The 21,753-nt window shown below is 43.0% G+C and overlaps 1 long non-coding RNA gene across 1 annotated transcript; it reads right to left on the bottom strand.

Annotated features, from left to right (window-relative positions):
* Window positions 1-20,394: 20,394 nt before the first annotated feature.
* On the bottom strand, window positions 20,395-21,514 carry LOC121831149 (uncharacterized). The gene is made up of 3 exons (XR_006074547.2): window positions 21,387-21,514; window positions 20,986-21,058; window positions 20,395-20,753 (listed from the first exon to the last, which is right to left on the bottom strand). It is a non-coding gene; the product is annotated as an uncharacterized LOC121831149 (long non-coding RNA).
* Between the last annotated feature and the right edge of the window lie 239 nt (window positions 21,515-21,753).

Genomic DNA, 21,753 nt, shown 5'->3' with positions numbered 1-21,753 from the left:
AATAATTCATTTGATTTATAATGGAAACTTAATATTTAATACATTTTAAATGCAAACATATATAAACCTATTACTAAAGCAAAATGAAAATATTAATCTATAGAATAGTCATTAAGCAAAGATTATTCTTTTTGAATTATTTGAAGGTATAATTGATAAAAATAAAATATTATAATAGCCAATTTAGCACTAGATAAAATTGACTAAAACTGAACTAACAGAAGACTGAATATGAAACAGTTTTTAATCCTTTAAAAATTCTGTGGGTTTAAAAAGCTCCAAAATGACAATACCATTTTCTTTGAAATTTCAGAGTTAGTTTTGTAGAAAAACCCATTCACTGGAAACCCCTGGCTCTTGAATGGCAAGATGGGATTAAAAACTAATGGCGAATCTTTCTTTCTGATTCCTCTCACTTCAAGAAGTTTGCTTACTCTCATTTCACTGGGCCAAGTGCAGCCAGCCTGCCTATCTTTACAAATAAAGTTTTATTGGAACACATCCACACTCCCTCATTTACATATCATCTATAGCTGCTCTTGCAACACAATGGCAGAGTGAATAGTGGCAGCAGAGACGATTTAGCCCTCACACCACATCATAAATAAAAACAAATACTCTTAGAGCCATTATGGAAAATGTTTGGCAATTATTAGGTCTCAGATGTGGGTTTTCAGGGGATGCTGAGATGGACTGTTGGAGATAAGAGGGTCATGAGAAGAGTTAAAAGTATCATGGACAGACAGGCAAATAACAATGTCTTCAAAAACTTAATATATCTATGGTAATCTCTCACTCTTAAAGATTAAGCTCCATGTTACATAACTTTTCCTTGGGATATGTGAACAAGAATTTATCCACCCCAGATAGGACACAAATGACAGGTCAAAGTAATGACCACTTAGGTCCACCATGGTGAACCGATGAGTTTATTAGCCTTACTTCTAGGAGCATGGGTGGGATTAATTACAGAGGGTGAGTGACCCCAAAGAGTGCTATCACTGAAAAGTCCTTACCCAGCATGAGATTACTTTTCTTTTTTATTTTTATTTTGTTATTTATTTTTATAATTTAATTTAATTTTACATATCAGCCATGGATTCTCCTGTCCTCCCTCCTCCCCCTCCCCCCAATCCACCCCCCATTCCCATCTCCTCCAGGGCAAGGACTCCTCTGGGAATTCAGCTCAGCCTGGGAGTTGAGGCAGGTCCAGTCCCCTCCTCCCTTCACCCATGCTGAGCAAAGTGTCCCAGCATAGGCCCCAGGCTCCAAAAAGCCAGCTCATGCACTCAGGACAGATCCCGGTCCCACTGCCTGGATGCCTCCCAAACAGTTCAAGCTAATCAACTGTCTCACTTATCCAGAGGGCCTGATCCGGCTGGGAGTTCCTCAGCTATTGGTTCATAGTTCATGTGTTTCCACTATTTTGGCTATTTGTCCTTGTGCTTTTTCCAATCATGGTCTCAACATCTCTCATTCGTACAATCCCTCCTCTTTCTCACCGTTGGATTCCCAGAGCTCCACCTGGAGCCTGGCTGTGGATCTCTGCATCCTCTTCCATCAATCATTGTATGAGAGTTCTACCATGACAGTTAGGGTGTTTGGCCACCTGATCACCAGAGTAAGTCAGTTCGGGCTTTCTCTCGACCATTGCCAGTCGTCTATTGTGGAGGTATCTTTGTGGAGTTCTGGTGACCTCTCTAGCACTTTGCTTCTTCATATTCCCATGGGGTCTTCATTTATCATGGTCTCTTGTTCCTTGTTCTCCCTCTCTGTTCTTGATCCAGCTGGGATCTCCCGCTCCCCTAAGCTCTCTTTCCGCCGACCCTTGCCCTTCATTACCCCGACTCACGTCCAGTTTGCTCATGTAGATCTTACCCATTTCTCTGTCATTGGGTGGTGATCCCTGTGTCTTTCTTACCTCTTTACTAGGTAGCCTCCCTGGAGTTGTGAGTAGCAGTCTAGAAATCCTTTGTTTTACATCTAGTATCCACCTATGAGTGAGTACATACCATGTTTGTCTTTCTGAATCTGCGTTACCTCACTCAGGATGATTTTTTCTAGATCCATCCATTTGCCTGCAAACCTCATGATGTCATTGTTTTTCTCTGTTGAGTAGTACTCCATTGTGTATATGTACCACATTTTCTTCATCCATTCTTCAGTTGAAGGCCATCTAGGTTGTTTCCAGGTTCTGGCTATTACAAACAATGCTGCTATGAACATAGCTGAGCATGTGCCCTTGTGGTATGATTGAGCATTCCTTGAGAATATGCCCAAGAGTGGTATAGCAAATCAAAACGACTCTGAGATACCACCTTACACCCATCGGAATGGCTAAGATAAAAAACACTGAAGACAGCTTATGCTGGAGAGGATGTGGAGCAAGGGGAACTCTCCTCCACTGTTGGTGGGAATGCAAGCTTGTATAGCCACTTTGAAAATCAATATCTTAGAAAATTGGGAATCAATCTCCCCCAAGAGATTACTTCTCTATAGCTGCATAAATGGAGCCTCCACACTGTAGCTAGAGTTTTCCTGCCTTGCCCACAGTCAGGACAAATCTTTGTCACCCGCCAGTCCCACAGCTGCTCAGACCCAACCAAGTAAACACAGAGACTTATATTGCATACAAACTGTATGGCCGTGGCAGGCTTCTTACTAACTGTTCTTACAGCTTAAATTAATCCATTTCCATACATCTATACCTTGCCACGTGGCTAGTGGCTTACCGGCATCTTCACATGCTGCTGGTCATGGCAGCAACTGGCAGTGTCTCTCTGCCTCAGCCTTCTGCTTCCCAGAATTCTCCTCTCTCCTTGTCCCACCTACTTCCTGCCTGGCAACTGGCCAATCAGTGTTTTATTTATTAACCAATCAGAGCAATTTGACATACAGACCGTCCCACAGCACTTCAGTCAGCTTCTCACTTTCTATATATTCTAAGGAGACCACATGCAGGTGAGACAGAATTATCTTCACCTGGAAAGGGTCTGCAGGTGGTAAGGAGTAGCTAATGCCTCTCTCTACCCCCATTTTGACTTTACCTTTATTAATTACTTATTCAGTGTGTGTATGTGTACCAGGCTTTTTCTTTTGGGTCACCAACCAGCTCCCAAATCATGACACAGAGACTTATTAGTTTTGAATGCTTGGCCTAGCTTAGTTTCTGGCTAGCTCTTTTAATGTAAATTAACCTGTTTCTCTTTATCTACCTTTTGCCTTGGGGCTTATTACCTTTCTTGCTTCTGCATATCTTCCTTTCACTGTCTCTATGTCTGACTGGCTGGCATCTCCCTGACTTCTTACCCTGGTGTGTCCCTCCTTCTCTCCTTCTCCCAAGCCTAGATTTCTCCTATTTATTCTCTCTGCCCGCCAGCCCCACCTATCCTGCCTAGTTATTGGCTGTTCAGCTCTTCATTAGACCAATCAGGGCCTGAAGCAGGCAAAGTTAAACAGATGCAACACATCTTTACATAAACAAATGCAATATAAACAAAAGTAACACACCTTTGCACAGTTAAAGCTAATATTCCACAACATATATGTTAGGCCACACATGTATCACAGCACATGTGGAGGTCAAAGGTCAACTCTTGGGAGTCAGTTCTTTCTATCCACCATGTGGATTATATGGATTGAACTCAGATTGTCAGGCTTAGCTATAGTTGGTGGTTTTTTGTTTTGTTTTGTTTTGTTTTGTTTTTCTCTTTGGGGGCTGGCCACCAAGCTCCCAAATAAATACACAGAGACTTATTCTTACTTATGAATGCCCAGCCTAAGCTTGGCTTGTTTCTTGCCAGCTTTTCTAATTTGACTTAAATTATCCAGTTTCTCTTTAATTATATTTTGCCTCTGGGCTTTTTGCCTTTCTCTATTCTATATGTCTTTGTCCCTTCTTACTCTGTGGCTGGTTGTGTGGCTGACCCCTGGCGTCCTCCTCTCCTCCTTTTCTTGCTCTTCCTCTTCACTTCTCTCAGCCTTCCAGCCCTGCCTATTTCTGTCTCCTGCCTAGCTATTGGGCATTCAGCTCTTTATTAGACCAACCAGGTGTTTTAGACAGGCACAGTAATACAGCTTCACAGAGTTAAACACATGCAACACAAAAGAATGCAACATATCTTTGCATCATTAAACAAATATTCCACAGCATAAACAAATATAGCACATCTTAAACTAATATTCTACAACACTTAGTGGCAAGTGCCTCTACCACCCGGTGATTTTGTCTACCTTCCTTTTATGATATAATGTCTGTGGGTGTAATCTTGAGGGCCTCTGACAGGTCACCACAGCCACTCTGGTGAAGATGGTCTTGCTGTTATACTTAGAGGACAGCATCCCAGGGCATTCCAGGAAGACAGAATGATGTCAGTCATTCTCACTGCCATATTTCAGGATTTGACAGAATGATGGCATATAGTATGTGCTAAATAAATGAATGCTAATTAAATAATTCAATTATCTAAAATTGGGAACAAATGGCACCTGAGGGTCAGCTCTCCGTTTCTGAATACAATGGAAAAAGTGTTTGGTGTAATGGCCAGACCCTGGAATGTGCTGAATAGATGACAGGAATGGTGTGAAACCCCCCACACCTCCTTTTCAGAGCCCTATAGAGCCTCTTTCTTCAGGGAACAGGCTTGGAAATGCACATTAGCAGGACATGCACTTTCTATGGAGCACACACTTAGGAAGAGCTTGCTTCATGCTGGTGAAGCCATTTCCCTCATTTCATGGCTCCTGAATCTTACCAGCAGGCTGCATTTTTGTAAGCCCTTGTCAATCATGTGTCTTTCAGAGGTGATCAGCAGAGAAGTCAGCATCCTTATTGAAGAGTGCGCAGTTTTCATTCTTTTGCTGGTTAATCATGGCTGTGCCTTGGATTGTTTGGAAAACTGATAGAACACAAGGTGTGGTCTGGTTTAATTGGATCAGGTATTGCTGTTCAAGTTTTCTCTGGTAATTCTCATATGCAGCCAGCTCAGCTGTGAGACTGTCAGGTGGTTGTGAGAGAGAGTGTCTGTATCTGTGTGCACACATGCACAGGTGTGCTCATACACGTATGTGAAAAGGCCAGAGGTTGAAACTGGATGTCTTCCACTAAAACTCTACAGATTGTCTTTTGAGGCAGGGTCTCCCATTGAACCCAGAGCTCACTGAATGGCTACACTGGCTGCCCAGGGACCTCTAGAGATCCTTCTGTCTATGGTATAAACTCAGGCCTTATGTTTTCACACCAGATACATTACCAGCTAAGCCATATCTCCAGCCCAGAGAATGGCAGTTCCATCAGTTCAAAGTTACTCAGTGGATATGTATTCTCAGAGACAGAACATAGAAGCAGATAGTGGTCAGACTTTGTACTACAGTAGAACTCCTATCCATAGTAGCCAGCTTAGACTTGTCAAGACCCTCTCAATAACTCCCAGCTTCCCTTTCCTCCCATCCTCCAATTGAGGGCCAACCAGAAGAAGTGAAATATGTTACTCATATAAATTGTGAAAGCTGTCCTGCTACCCGTTGGCTTGTGCTAGCATCCCCATGTGAAAAGTCTTCAATCAGAGCACAACTTCCTATCTTGTGTTCACATAAAGCTTTCCTATTGCTTTGCCTGTCTCTGAAGACTGTCAATCATGAGAGATGGTGGCTGACTCCCTCTATACCAAAATGAATAAACAGACTAAGATTTCCACTAGGGTGGTCTGCTGTGGGATGGTCTGTATGTCAAATGCTGTGATTGGTCAATAAATAAAACACTGATTGGCCAGTGGCCAGGCAGGAAGTATAGGCGGGACTAACAGAGAGGAGAAAGGAGGGAACAGGAAGACAGAGGGACACACTGCCAGCTGCCACCATGACAAGAAGCATGTGAAGATGCTGGTAAGCCACGAGTCACGTGGCAAGGTATAGATTTATGGAAATGGATTAATTTATGATATAAGAACAGTTAGCAAGAAGCCTGCCACAGTCATACAGTTTGTAAATAATATAAGCGTCTATGTGTTTATTTTATAAGTGGGCTGTCAGACTGCCGGGGCTTGGTGGGACCTGAAGAGAAGCTCTCCAGCTACAGTGGTCTTGGTTTATTTTCACATGGAACTTTTATTACTGTAGCTAGTACTTAGCCACTATACATGTAAGCAGAATACTCCATAGGCATAGCTTACAACAAGAAGATGCTGAAGTCAGCTTGGGCAGATGTGGGGATGAACCCAAGGATTGAAGTGCATTTCACACAATCTAAGTGCAAGGATACTGTTGGGTCTCAGGCATCCAGGAATGGAAGCTGATAGGGCCCAGGGCACTCTGTCACAGGCCCCTATTTTTCTCTATGCACCTGCTTCTCTTTTTCTACTTGGTTTATCCCAGTTGTCTCTGTTCTCTTGTACATAGGTAATAGGAAGGGTAATTGTCACTGTTGGCGACTTCCAGGCTTGCATCTCAACTAAAGACAGAAAAACTAAACCACATGGCATCTCTGTGTTCTGGTTCTAAATTCTCAGACAAGGTCCCATTGGCCTGTGCTGTGCTGTTTTCCACCGCCCTGCTAAAACCATGTGGGCTGCTTTGAGGGAGTCATTTGAGCAAGGAAAACAGCTGAGGAACATACTTCAGGGATTAGCCCTTAATTGTTATCCTAAAGCTGTGTGACAGCTTTGTTTGGCTCCCTTTGGTCTTCTGCATCTTCTCTGAACAGATCTATGTCCAGGCATCTTCACCATTTGTAACACTTTAGGGAAAATTGTCCTTGAGACTGTGTGCTTCTGCTGTCTACTCTCGGAGCTTAGCCTATTGACAAGTGCCACAAAGCCATATCCATACAGCTATATTCGTACTCCATCATCTCCCAGAGTCCTTCAAAACACCTCACTCATTACTCCATGAGGTTTGCAAATATCTGAATTATTGCGGTGGTTCTTACTGTCCCCTTGCTGGGGGCAAGTGCAGGGGTAGGGTGGCTTAAGTCCTTGGATCCTTTTATTTCCCTTCCTCCTCTGTCACCCATTTCTCTTTGTCCTACTCCATCTTCTTTTCCTTCTACAAAGTCTCTTGTAGTTCAGGCTGGCCTGCAGCTCTCTATGTACCTAAGATTGGTCTTGAACCCCTGACCGACCTGCTTCTACCTTCCAAGTGCTAGGATTACAGGTTTGTACCACCACACCCAGCCTGGCCCTTGAGTCTTGTTGCCCAGCTGACCTACAGTTGGAACAGCTGTTTGGAGCACCCCGAACTTCCCACTGCCCTCACTCATCCAGAGTGAGGCTGTTTCCATGACTTGGTCCTCACTCCACCAGTCCACAAGAATGTGGAGGTGGAAGTGGGGGTACTAGGAATCGAGTAAGAGAGGGTTCATTGAGGTGGAGAGTGTTTAGAGCTGTTCACTCCTGATAAACTCAGACTCTAGGTTCTGGGCAACACACAGAGGCAATTAAGCCTAAGTGTCTGCCATTTTCCTTGTAGGTGAGTATAAATTGCAGAGACAGAGTTTGAGACACTATGCTTCAGCCAAAACTAGGGCACACTGTGCCTCTCCCATCAAATCATACACCATAAGTACAGAGCAGCCTGCAGGATTAAATCTGCAGTTGATGCTTTCAAAGAGAAGCTTGTAGGGGAAAAAAAAATACCCCAATCCGCTGCTTCCTTAAATAGCAGCTTTACCCTGTTCTAGCCACTATCCCCATGGAAGCCTGTGCTGAGTCTTGATATCAAAGATTTACTGAAGACATGAGACAGTTCCCATTATGCAAGAAAGCATATCCCTACTTTTCTCCACTGTGAAGTTCAATTAATGTTTTATTATGTGAAGTCAAACAGGCGCCCACTTCTTACACTTCTAGCTTTAAACCAGCAGCAATATCATCAGTCTGCTTTGATGCCTGCTTATCTCTGAGAGAGAGCCTGAACAAAGACAGTGGCAGTTTTGCATCTGTTATGTAATTGTGGAGTTCATAGTCTCTCTGTCCTTTCCAAGGTCTTGGGGACTATCGGATCCGACAGTTCCCAGCCCAGCTATCTGAGGGCAGCTGTTTAAAGACTATAACTTGTACCTTCCTTCATTTTTCTCTTCCTAGAAAACTTTACATGAGTGAGTCTCTCTCTTTCTCTCTCTCTCTCTTTCCCTCCCTCCCTCTCTCCCTCCTTCCCTCCCTCTCTTCCCTCCCTTCTTCCCTCCCTCTCCCCCCTCCACTTCTATTTGTGTATATATAAGCCAGGGTTTGATGTTGAATATGTTCCTCAGTCACTTCTGTATCTTGTTTTTGAAGCAGGCTCTCATTGAACCGGAAGCTCCCTAGGTTGGCTGGCCAGCAACCCCCAGGTTGTTACAGTCGTATGCTGCCATGCCTGGCTTTTGTACGGATGATGGGGACCCAAACTTAGGTCCTCAGGCTTGCATAGCAAGTACTTTACACCGGAACCATCTCCCCAGCCCTATGTGAGTTTTCGATGTATTTGATCTTTCACCAGCAGGATTTATTAAGCTCACTTGGGGGGTGGGGGCGACATTGTGACCAAGCCAGGAGAGATCGACTTCCAGTCCCACGCTCATTAATTGTACAATGTTCCCAGTACACACATGGTTCTTATTTCACAAATCTCAGAACTAATGAGAAAGGTAAAGTACTTCTGCCTCTCTTCATTTCAGGAGGAATCAATTCATAATCAATAGGAAAATTCCAATGTGGATGTCCCAATTAAAACACATTACTACCTTTTTTAATTCTTTGGAAATTTCATACAATTACTTTGATCATATTTACCTCCAACTCCTTCCCTTAATTCCTTTCAGATTTACCTGCACCTCCCTACACCCCCAACTTCATGTCTCTTAAAAAAAAAATCCAATAACCCCATCGACTCTAATTTGTACTGTCCATACACTGGTTGTGGTCTCATCCACTGGAGGGTGGGCAACCTACTCCTAAAGAAAACTGACTCTTCTTCCCCTGGAAGCCACTATCTGTCAGTGGTTCCTCAGTTAGGAGTGAGGGGCTCGTGATGCCCCCCCCCCATGCTATCATGTTGACTGGCTCGATCTTGTGCAGGTCTTCTGCAGGCGACCACAGCAGCTGTGGGTCTGTGATGGTTCATGAGCTTTACAGAGTAGTGTGATATAGATATCCTGTTTGTGGATGGCTGGGCACACCTATTTTCTATACTTTGACCAGTTGTGAGTTTCTGTGTTGACCACCATCTATTGCACCTCTCTCAGGAGGTCTGGGAGCTGTTCAGGACTAGTCTTCCCAGGGGTGGGCAGCAACTGCTGGAGCTTCTAGGAGATGTGGAACGTTCCTCACACCTGTGGACTAACCTGAAGTCAGACCTGGTCCCCACCTTGGGTCTGCAGCTTCCTCTGAAGCTACTGCAAGATGTCAGATGTTGTAATTTATTGAGCACTTAAGGTGTATCATGCTACCAAGGCCTGAGTATGAAATGTTTGAGAAGAGACAGACATGATCTCCCACAATATGGGTTTACTGTTACCATCCCACAGAATGGTCTGAAAACATGAAGTTTTAAATGTGACACAAAACCAGACTGCAAGTGTCTGACGATGGGGACAGAGTGCTATAAAAAGCTATCTTAGGGAATCTGGTCTAGGGAGGGGGTAGGGAGGTTTCTCTGCTGTAGTAACAACTGAGCTGGAGTCTGAAGGAAAAATGGTGTTGACTAGGGAACAAGAGAAAAGGAAATATTCCAGGCAATGGGTGTGAGATGTGCAGGTGAAGAAGAGACATGGAATGATACAAAGGCCTGAGGGATGACGGGAAGGAATTCTGTCACTTTGCTATGAGCCAGTCCAATGAAATGAGCACACTGGGTACAGAGTGAAGATAAAACAAGACAATTTACATCATGAAATGACATCAGAACATCAACATCTACACATCAGATATCCTCATCTACTCTTGGTATCTTGACTGAATAACACCTTGAGCCGACTTGATAACTTTGATATCCTTAGATATGCAATGATCTTTGCAGATGTGACAATCAAGTGAGGAACTTCTGGGTTTAAAATGAGGAAAACAATAATTGGATTGATTATACAACCCCTGTTCTAATCTTCTGAAGGCTGGATTCTCTTTCAGATAAGGCAAAGAACAACCATTACTGTTTAAACCCCACTCTGAGAGGTATCACTGGGAGCCTATTGGGACTGCAGATGCTTGGTTCGCACCCCAGAACTGTGGCCAGACACTCTGAGTGTATGCGGGAGAGGCACAGCGCCAACTCTCCAGGTCACTCTGATGCAGTGTGGGGATCTCAGCAGTGGCTGTGGTAGATGGGTGTGATTTCTCTTTTACTGTCAAGCATGGAGACTCTGAGTGTTGATTCACTTAGAGACTTAATGGTGGTGGCAGAGTGTAAATCCGATCCAAGGATCCAGGGTTTTCTGGATCCACTCATACACCACAGCCCCCTCAGCTGAACTGGTGGAAAGACTTGAGGCAGGTATGTGTTTGGTTAGGGGATGAAGATGTGAAGGGGCCTCTGGAAAAAGTGCAACTTATACCAAATAATAATGTTCTGGTGATCGTCTTCTGCCTAAGTGGAGTTCTGGCTCTGGCTGGTCAAAACTCATGTGAGTCGGTGACATTATCAGAGAGTGACAAAGCGGGGGAGGTGGAAAGTCACCATGATCAAGGCAGAACGCTGGTGGCTCTCACAAACCAGGGGTTAGTCCTGTGGCTAAGTCCTAGGCTAACCAGATGACCTTGAACTGTAGACTTCTACCTGAGCCCATGCCAAGATGGGAAACATTTACAGAATGTGCTTAAGCCTGAGACAAAATAAAAAGATGTTAAAACCAGAGGTTTTAGCTTCTAGGTTCCACTAACTCTGAAAAGCAACCCAGGCCAACTGTCAGAGTGAAGAGTGTCTTCAGCCCATGCTCCTGGCACTGGCTTTATGTTGCTTCTAAGTTTTGAACAAAATGGTAACAGATGCTATCAGCAGGACCCACAGACTCTGGAAAGAAACTTTGATCATAGTCAAGTTCTGTGGAGCACTACAGTGAGAGCTCAAGTTGGATAAAATTCCATAATATTCTGTATTCATAATTCATAATATAATATATTCATAATATTCTGTATTTACCCAGCGAGGTGAACTGCACTCAGATTGAAACATGGATGCATTCTGGGAGGCCTGCTGAAGAGAGAATCAATTTCAGCTAGAGTTTGGATTGCTTTGATTTAGAAGCCAATGATGCAGACTCATGACTTCAGGATCTTTGGTAGTCATTGCCACAGAACTTGACTACTACAGCCAACCAGAGAAGCCACTCAAGATCCCTCCAGCTAGTGACTTTTAGCCTCAGCTGTATATTGGGAATGCCTGGGGGAGATTTATGAAGCCTGGTTCCTAGGCTGCATCTTCAACCAGTTCAATCAGGATGTCTGGAAACAAGAGAGTTCTTTTAAAATCATTCCAGAAGATTCTAATAGGTTGATTCCAACTCCCACGAAGCTCAAGAAGCCTGGCCCCAGGGAAATTATAGAAACAATTATAGAAATTTGAAGATAAGGGCTTGAAAGGCCCAGATCCACCAAACACAGCTGAGAAGTAGCTGAGAGTCCTACATCTTGACTCACAGGAAGTGGTCTGTCTCACTGGGTGTGGCTTGAACATATATAAGTCCTCAAAGCCCACCTCCACAGTGACAGACTTCCTCCAGCAAGACCATACCTCCTAATAGTGCCACTCCCTTTGGGAGCCATTTTCTTTCAAATCACCACACAGGCCCTCTAACAACCTTCTGTAATTTTATTTCATAGAATGCACTGCAGTTTTATGACCTGGATTATATAATCACATTACTTGTTACTCATTAGTGTCCCTAGTATGTAGGAGTATGTACCCTGGGTCAGATAAGTACATACAATTGTCACTCAATAAGTGTTTTGAATGCTGAGAGGGGGAGAAATAGTCTTCCCTAGGGAAGAGCACACTGACTGGTTATCCAATACTAGATGGTCAACCCTGAAAATATGCATTCGAGTAACATTATATGGACTAAGCAGGTTGTATTTAGTAATATATATTATAATATACATGTGTGTCTCTGTGTGTATGTATATGTATACATATATATGCACATACATGAATTCAAAATAGAGCAAGACTTAGTCATGGCTGGGAGTAGAGGGCTGATTAAACTAGCCCCTAAGGTAATTCCACTGATGCAAAGATTTTAGGAGTATTGTGATGAAGCTGGAGGAATTGGGAGATGATAGCACATCTCAGGCTTTGTAGGGCATTGATAACTAATGACACCCTTGATTCTCCCTCCAGCTGCCTCATTGCCTGCTCTCTTCCACGACCTCCCATGTGCGCCCAGAAAATCAAAGAACTTGAAGGAAACATTCAGGCCTTGATCTCCAAGAATAGTTCTTCCATCACACTGTGGTTATGCCTTTAGATAAGATGAGAGTGCTGGTCAGTATGACTGAAACTGATGTCTTCACTGAGCAAGACTTTTGAGAATATCCTTTTTGAACAAGCTGGCTGTATCAGGCATCCGATACTGTGAACCTCATAAATCAGATATGGGAGCATTGGATGGTTAGAAAGTTTGGTGCCACCTTGTCTTGCTGTATGTGTGCCAGCTCCAGCCCTCAGCAACTCCCATCAGCCTTTATTTCTTGCTCTCTGGGACTGCCAAGGATTCCCAAAGGAAAGTTCAAAGCTTTGCCACACTGATCCCAAGGCATGTTATCCAGCTTTGCCCAGGCCATCCCTGGTGCTGCTGTGTGCTACCTCTTTACTCCTGATCAACTTTCCTTACTAGGAACACCCCTCTAGCCACTTTCACTCTCAGCAGTGGCCCCGACTCCTCTCTTAGAAGGTCAAGAGGTCCAAAATGGTCTCACCTGCCCCCGACCCCCAGTCATCTTCTGGCATCTCCATCTTCCTCTTTTCCTCATGTTGCATCTCCTTTACATTGGATTTATTAAGAATCTATGAGTGACAGGCATATTACAGCCCATAATCCTGTTCTCAGGGTGTAGTTAGGATGGAGACTGATTTGGGTTTGTATCCCTAGGATTGCATTTGAGGCCTAGCAACCAGTAGGCAAGTGGTAGTTGAACAAAAGAGCAAGTACATGGTGGTGGTCAGTCTTGATTCTCAATGGGGTTGGACTGGGAGCTACCAATGAGATAAGTGAAGTGCACCTCTGCTTGTCCCTTACAACAGCATTTCCAGACACAGTTAGATCACAAGGGCTCTAACCTAATGAATGGTTTAATCCAATGAGAGATTCAGAAGTTTTGTAGACTACCTGGAGGTGGTAGAATTGTGGAACTAAATGGAGCCTGGTTGGAAGGCTGTGGCCTTCAAGGGTATATCTTGCCTTTGACCCCATCCTGTTGTCCTCCTCTGATTCCTGGCCACCATGAGGTATACTCATACTTGATATTCTGTTTTACTTCAAGCTTAAAGAAATGGTGCAACTGACCTTGAACTAAAACCTTTGAAACTGTGACCTAACTTCATTTTTCATCCTTTTAAGTGGTTTCTTACAGGTATGTATCACAGTGATAAAAAACAAAACAACAAAAGCAAACAACAACCAACAACTAACACATTTACAAATGACCATTCCATTGTTGTCTATCGCATTAGTTATTTATGATGTCCATGGAGAAGGCACAGTCATAGGATGTTGGGGATACAGAACTACGGGGAGACAGAGAGAATGTATCTATTTATCTTAAAGATTTTTGAAGGTACGTACACTAGATTATAGGAATAAAATATATCTAATAAACAGACTTTTCTATTTGTTGGAGGCTACCATATCTCAGGAGCATCCCTTGTGACATTGTGTGACCCTTCTCATCTCTCTTTAAAAACATAGATCTCTCTGCTCTCAGCTTTAGGTTATTCCAAATTTGGGAAGTACTCACACTTGGAGAAAAAGAAGACATGAGAGAGTTCAGACATATCATAGGTTACTAAACACAAGGCAGTCAAATCAGTTGTACATTCTTGTTATGAACTGGAATATTTGCATATCCCTTTATTTACTTAATAACTCAGTAAAACTGGTGCAGTTATTATTTTGATATGACAAAGGGGAAGCTGAGATAGACTTTTGGGGAAGCTTTGATGAGAAGTAGGGTTGCTCCTGTAAATCCTACAGCGTGCTAGAACGTAAATGTAGTGGTGCTATTATGTCCCTCAGCTACACCCTGTGGGAATCCTAATTGTACCATATTTAGGAGCAGGATTTTTTTCTTTTAGTCTAGTATCATAATATTAATTTTAATTTTTATTTCCCTAATGATGTTAAACATCTTCCCATGAGCCTTTTTGCCAATTTATTTCCACTTTAAAAATCTCTAAACTCTGCCTGTTTAAAAAAAAAATGAGTTGTTGCCGGGCGGTGGTGGCGCACGCCTTTAATCCCAGCACTTGGGAGGCAGAGGCAGGCGGATCTCTGTGAGTTCGAGGCCAGCCTGGGCTACCAAGTGAGTTCCAGGAAAGGCACAAAGCTACATAGAGAAACCCTGTCTCGAAAAACAAAACAAAAAAAAAATGAGTTGTTTCCTTATTGTTAAGTTTTGGGGGTTCTTTGTATATTTTGGATTCCAATCTTTTTTGAGATAGGTGAGTTTCTTGACATTTTTTTTTTCAAATCAAGAGTCAAATACCCTATTTGACTGTTTCTGAATGCCCTCAGAGATACATTCCATTGACCTGTGTTCCTCTCCTCTTGCCAAAATACACTGTGCTGATGATTCTAGTCATTCTTGATATTGGGTAATGCAATTCTTCCAACTTTCTTTGTCTTTATCATTTTCTTAGCTCTTCTACCTTTTGAACCTTTCTATATAAAATTTAATGTCTCTTGGTGTGTATGTAGCTACAAAAAAATCCTCTTGAGATGATTTTAACTTCTTCTGGAACTCTGAGAAACAGCAGAGGATCTCCTGTAGTTTTATACCTAGAGCTACCAGTAACTATGTTGAAACCACAGAGGAGAGAGTTACTGGAAATACACCTTTACCATCTCCAAAGAGCAGAGGAAAAGCGAGGAAGATTGTATTCGGGTACCATCACGGGAACTTTAAGTCAAATGTTAAATGAAACCAGTTCAATCTTCTCCTTGTCCAGCATCTCCAGGGCTGTATCAGTCATTTTTCTATGGCTGTGATAAAACACCATAATCGTAAACAGCTTACAGAACAGAAGAAGAGTTTATTTGGCTTACTATCCCAGAGGGCAAGGGTTCGTCATGGAGGGAAGTGTGGCAGCAAGCGACAGGCATGGTGGCAGAGGCGTGAGACGGAGCGCTCACATGCTCACATGTGACACAAAGCGAAGGGAGCAAGCTAGAAGTAGGGCCGGAAGATGTCACCTCAGAGCCTGCCCCTGTGGTATGCGTCCTCTGGTACCTCCTAAGTGTCCTCAAACAGTCACCAGCTAGGCACAAAGCACGGAGCCTGTGGGTTACACTTCTCATTCAAACCTCCACAAAGCCTTAGATCCCATTCACTGTTTGCTAGTGTGCAATGTTTTCTTGCACCGAGATGGAAATATCCCTCACAACATCGGTCCTAGTGTGCGGCACTGCCTCACATGTTAAGGAGTGCTAACTTGTTATGATCTATGTTTCCTCTTTCAATGTTTTGCCTTGTGTCTGCTCCCATCAGCTGCGGGAGGAAGCCCTTCTGATGACAACTGGGCTCTGTCTTGAGCCTATGAGCATAGCAGAATATCATTAGAAATCATTTCATTGACTTTAACACTAGGCGGAGCTCAGGGAACTCTGCAGAGGAGGGGAAGAAGGATTGTAGGAGCGAGAGGGTTCGAGGACACCAGAAGAACGTGGCTTACTAAGCCGGGTTCACAGGGGCTCACAGAGGCTGAGCTGCAACCATGGAGCCTGCATGGGTCCACACCAGGCCCTCTGCATACACGCTATGGTTCTCTAGCTTGGGGTTTCTGTTGAACTCCTAATAATGGGAGTGGGGTGTGTTTGATTCTTTTGCCTGATTGTGGGACCTATTTCCTCCTACTAGGTTGCCTCATCCAGCCTTGATATGAAGGGATAGTCCTACTCTTATTACATTTTATTATGCCAGGTTCGGTTGATATCACTGGGAGACCTGCTCTTTTCTGAAGGGAAATGAAGGAGTGGTGGATCTGGGGGAGAAGGGAGGTGGGGAGGGATAGGAGGAGGAGAGGGAGGGGAGGCTGTGGCTGAGATGTATTGTATGAGAGAAGAATAAGTAAATAAAATAAAATAAAATAAATGTTTTACCTTTACTTTCTCCCAATGGATCTACAAAACCTTGTTTACCTATCCATTGAATGTGAAGAGATAGCAATAAATTCAGGATTTTCTGGAATCCTATGGGTATAATCAACTGGTGATGGCTAACAGCGCATCTTACCTGCAGGCTATTCAACTGTTTCTGATGGAACTTGGGTTGTAATGAATTAGAAGGTGGGGAAATGTCAAAACAGAGATGAATGTATAAAGTTGCAAGGCCAGCCCATCAACTTTGGCTAACCTCCCAGAGATGTGTGCAGCCTCTCTCAAGAACATTAGGCTCATGGCATCACTACAGTTTCCTTTAATTCTGTACAAATTGGCTGCTATCTCTCACCTGTGTGCTTTTATGGAGCTTAAGGAATGTTGGACCCTCCCAGGTAGGGGGTGACCCAACAGAATGCTTAAAGTGACTCAATGGGTCAGTGGAAGAATGGGGATTTGAACCAGAGCTGCTTCACTCCAGAGCCCTTTGGTTCAATTCAAGGCTGTCTGACACGTGAAACACTCAGAGACATCCATCCACCAGAGCAAGACATACCATCCAGAAGACAGCCCTGTTGTCCTTTCTCTCTCCTTCTCTGCGACAGATGGTTGTATCAACATCACAGAGACCATAATGATCTCCATAGTGGCTCCTGTGACTGTAAAAATTTAAACCTGGCTGGATATTCTCTCTAGTTCATCAAACAAGGGGTGGAATCTGATTCTCATTCCCATTCATCTGGGCCGAGCATCGGTCTCAATCAGGAGATGTCTTTTTGAAAAGAAGACATGAGAAGCGGTTTTTTTTAAAAAGGCTTTTCTGGTTCTGGAGTCTGTGATCAGAGTCCTGACCCTCATAAGCTTGATACACCCTCCTCATGTATACCACACTATGAGTAAAAGACTCTGGCTTAGATATAAAAAAAGATAGGAACAAAACTCCTCAGAAAGGATGTTACAAATCTCAACTAAGGAAAATTGACCAATCAAACCCAAGTAGTTCATCTCAGAAAACTAATATATTATTAGTTTAAAATAGTTATATATATATACCTATATGTATAGTTATACATAAAGTATTTTTGGAAATTGTATTTCCAGAGTTACTAAAAATGAAATATTTGACCCATAAGACATCCATTCAGGAAAGGTTTGCAACCTAGCACTATCTGCAGGGATTTTCCGATGGGCTCTCTCTACATAAGTATTTTAAGGTCTTCAGAAAAAAGTTGGTATTTAAGATGAATTTTGAGTTGTAGGTGGGAAGGAAAGGGGCAATTACCATGGGAAACAGGCTTGCATACATAGGAGCCATTTTTCAACTGTGGCAACTGGTTTGAGCAAGTCTCTGTGGGTTTTCAACATTTGTTTTAGGAATTAAGCAGGAGTACCTCAAAAGAATTGATTTTGATTTCTGATTATAAAAATCAACCCCATCATGGTAGAAAGCTGAGACATACAAGAAGGAATAAAATATAAATGAGTCACATTTCTACCACCCAGATATAGTCACTGTTAATATTTCATAGTTTTCATTCAGCTAAATAAAATTATTTTTAAAAAGTTGGGTAAGTTTGCATGTCTTTGTGGGTATACACACAGAGAGATATAGAGAGACAGAGAGAGACAGAGTTTTGTATTCAAAGACGGGAATTTCCTAAAACTAATTAAACCTTTGCCCTATTTCTTATGTGCCACAACAAATGAGAAGATTAACTTCTGTCTAATACATCTTCCAGTCAGAGTTATTTTTAAACTACAAAGAAACATGCAGAATGGGCAATAACTGCACTAAATAAGCAAGCCAATCTTTAGACCTTTAGACCTTCACATATGAAAGTCTAAAAACTGGTCAAGGGTTGTAGCTCTATCTTAAAACCATACAAACAATCATTTCTTTCCTGGGAGGAATTAAAAATTGGCTGCGGGACTGGAAAGATGGCTCAGTAGTTAGGAGTGCTTGCTGCTCTTCCAGAGGACCTGAGTTCAATAGCATTCAGGTCGGATGGCTCACAACCACCAGTAAATCCAGCTCTTGGGAAATCCAACGCCCTCTTTTGGCCTCTGTGGGCAACTGCACTCACATGCACATAACCTCCCACAAACACATAATGAAAAAGTACAAGAAATCTTAGAAAGACAGACAAATGGCTTGAGCAGCATACCTTAAATAATCTAAGTAGTAGAAAATGTGTTTAGGTTCTAGGAGGTGTGGTTTTAATAGCCACGAGTATTTCAAAGGTTCTCAGAAAAACATGGGTATTTGAGATGACTCTTGGGTTGTAAATAGGAAAGAAAAGGTGAGGATTTTTTCCCTTTTAGCTGCAGCATGGAGCACTTTGGAACACTGATGTAACACAAAAGCCTGTGAATCAGGCAATCTTGAGCCTCAGTCTGTCCTTACATAGGTTTGTTGAGTGGCTTTGGCAAGTCTCATAGGCTTGTCCCAGGCAGTATGTTTGTGAATCGTATTCTTACAAGGTAATATTGACAGTTCTAATTACAAAGGTATCAGTGACTCCTTCGGTAGATTTTTTTTTTTTATTACCTGAGTGAAAAATTTTTCAAGAGCTTCCCAGATGAATGCCTTTCCTATTATCTTGGCCAGAGCAGGGTCTTGTGACAAGTGCCAATCGTGGGGAGGGGAATGAATGGATACAGTTGCTTAGAGCAGCTATGACAGACATAAGCTCTAGGCTTATCACAGAGGTTGGGAGCTTTGGAAGGAAGGATTTTCTCCCTGTAAACCCAGAAGCCATCTGTCCTGTCATTATTTGGGTTTGGTCGTAATGACTCACGGGCTTTTTCTATTGCCTGGGAAGTCTCATCTGTGACTGAAGTGTCATCCCGAAGTTGAGCTGAAAGAGGAACGGGAACATTATCCTCTGCCCATTATTCACTTTGGGTATGAAGGAAGAGTGTCTAAGGTTTGTGGAAACCCTAAATGAGGGCATTTCCAGCTCATTGTTCATAAATTTAAAGAGAGTGAATAGATTTTTCAATCATAATAAAATTCTTGAGAATCAGAAATGGTGGGGATGTTTAGTGAATTACAAAATTCCATAAACAGCCACAAGAAAGACATGTTAGTATGTCCATCACCTGTAGAAAGGCCCCTCAGGTGCGCTATAGCAGTGAACAGAACACGGTGAACCAGAGGGAATGTGTCTGAATTTTAAAGCCTAATATGGAGCCCAAGAAGTCAGATGCATACACATTGCATAATCCAATTTATTTAAGATTCAAAGATGAACAAGTTTAATATAGATCATTAAAAGTCTGTTTAGTGGTCACCCTATAGGAGCTAGGAGTCGTGGCCTGGAGGTACATGCGATGGGCTTTCAAGATTTGGGTCTTCTGAATTTTGACTCTGGATCTGATGGTACCAGCATGCTGTTTATAAGGACACAGTGAGCTTGGCACACATAACATGAACACTTTTCTATACATGTCAAAAATACATGGCCAGGGAGATGAGCCTTGAGGTCAGAAAGTAAGCGAAGAGTCACAGATTTCTGATGTCAAAACCAAGGGTCCTTGTTTTACTGAGGGAAAACAGTGTGACCAGGCAGTCCAGAGGGTCAGTCATGGTCATGTCAGTGAGTCCAGATACACATGGCCCCCAAGGCTGAACTCTCCATTGAATGTACATATAGAAACTTAGATCATGGTCCAATGTTAGATAAGTGCTTATCTCCCATGCATTTTTTATCCCTCATTGTCAAGTTTACATGGAGCATGGTGTTTGGGGGAAATGATCATACATATTTATTTCTAAAGGACACACTAGTTACCTAACAGAGGTATGTGGAGACTAGTGTAGATGAACAGGGCTAACAGTTTCTCAGGGCCTGTTGCTCACTCAAGGCTCTGTTTTGGTTAGTGCTCTGCTATCACTACCTGAAATTCTTGCTAATTTTCAAACCAGAGTCTGACATTTTTATTTTGTATTGGGTACCACCAGTCATGTGACTTGCCATGAAAATATGTGTTGCTTTGTGTAACAAAGATTGGATATGCAAGTCAAGGACTGTGATCAAATTATTTTGAAGAAGCCAGGGGGGTTGATATAGAAGTAAATCCTATGAAGCAAGAAAGGATTAGTTTCGTACAAAGAATAATCCCCAAATTAATTTATTTTGCCAGTTTTCCAGTGCCACCCATTGCCTTTTCAAGAGCTCAGGTAGAAGACAGAACAAAGAATCCTGAAACTTTGGAATTTAAGGGCTGGAGTGATATCTTAGAGATAACCTAACCCATCTTCACTTTGCAGATGGACGGAATAAGACCAAGAGAAAGGGAGGTTTGCAAGGGAACTGAGTTGCCTGTGGAGGTGGGAGCCAATGCAAACTGATCAGCATTGTATGGTAATATCTAGAGATTTGTGGCAAGATCTCTAGAGCATTTCTTTTGCCATCCCAGAAAAAGGCATCTTGTCAAGCCAAAGCATTCAGCTTGCTTTGTATAGAACCATTTGCTGGAAAGAAAGCAGACAGAGAAATCGATTACATTTGTATAAATTAATTACCTTAATGCAGCATCTGCCGTATACAATTTTCACTTGGAAAGAGATGCCTGTCAAAATGGCTCAGCCTCAAAGGCAATGTGTCAGCATTGGCTGGATTGCTCCAGCTCAGTGTCGGCCACATACAGCGGCAGCCCGAAGCCCTAGCATGTGTCTGGGGCACGGGGCTTCCATTTCTGCCTACCTCTGTTTGTCTTCATCAAACAGATTTAGATGTTTGGGTCGTGGTTGTGTTCTTCTCTAGATCAATGCTATGTCTGGAGCCAGAGAAAATATGAATGAATTGAAGTGTTTAAGTCACTAGTGTGGTCCACGGTTCTGCTAGGTAGTAGATACAGGAACATTCCTAATCCCAGCCTCTCTCTTTCCCTACCTCCCTTGCCCTCTCCTTCCCACCTCTTCTGTTCTCCTCTCCTCTCTTCTTTTCTTCTTGTGGTGCTAGGGACCAAACCCATGGCCTTATGTATGCCGGGAAAATATTCTATCTACCGCTGAACCCCAAGCCCAGCTCCACACCTTCTCTCAGGTAGACAGTCTACACCCTGGCTCAGGTAGCAGATTCGGTTTCAAAGAGTGAGTGCTTACAGTGTGGATGTGCAGAATGCTGAAACTTCTGAAGCCGCCTGTGGGATTAGCCGGAGAGGTAGAGCCTGGGGTTATTTCATGAAGCAAGTATCTCACAGGTTGGGTAGAAGTTACCGGTGAAGGATTCTGTACAGCGATGACATGGAGCAAAGAACATCAGGAAGAACAAACTTACTGAAGACATTTGAACACACAGTGACTGCTCTCTAGAAAGACTCCTACAGACCCTGGCTGGGAAAGGGAAGAGTCAGACCACAGACAGGGGTCAGGTATGCAAAGATGAGAGTCTGGGCTACCAATGCTCCTATGCCTTCCCATAAAAGGAGTCTGGATAGTGATGAGGTTAGTTAACCATCCATGGGTGTGG

The sequence above is a fragment of the Peromyscus maniculatus genome, chromosome 7 (assembly GCF_049852395.1).
Source record: "Peromyscus maniculatus bairdii isolate BWxNUB_F1_BW_parent chromosome 7, HU_Pman_BW_mat_3.1, whole genome shotgun sequence".
Taxonomy (NCBI): Eukaryota; Metazoa; Chordata; class Mammalia; order Rodentia; family Cricetidae; genus Peromyscus; species Peromyscus maniculatus.
The sequence above is the reverse complement of the archived record's forward strand: the minus strand, read 5'-3'. Positions and strand labels throughout refer to the sequence as shown.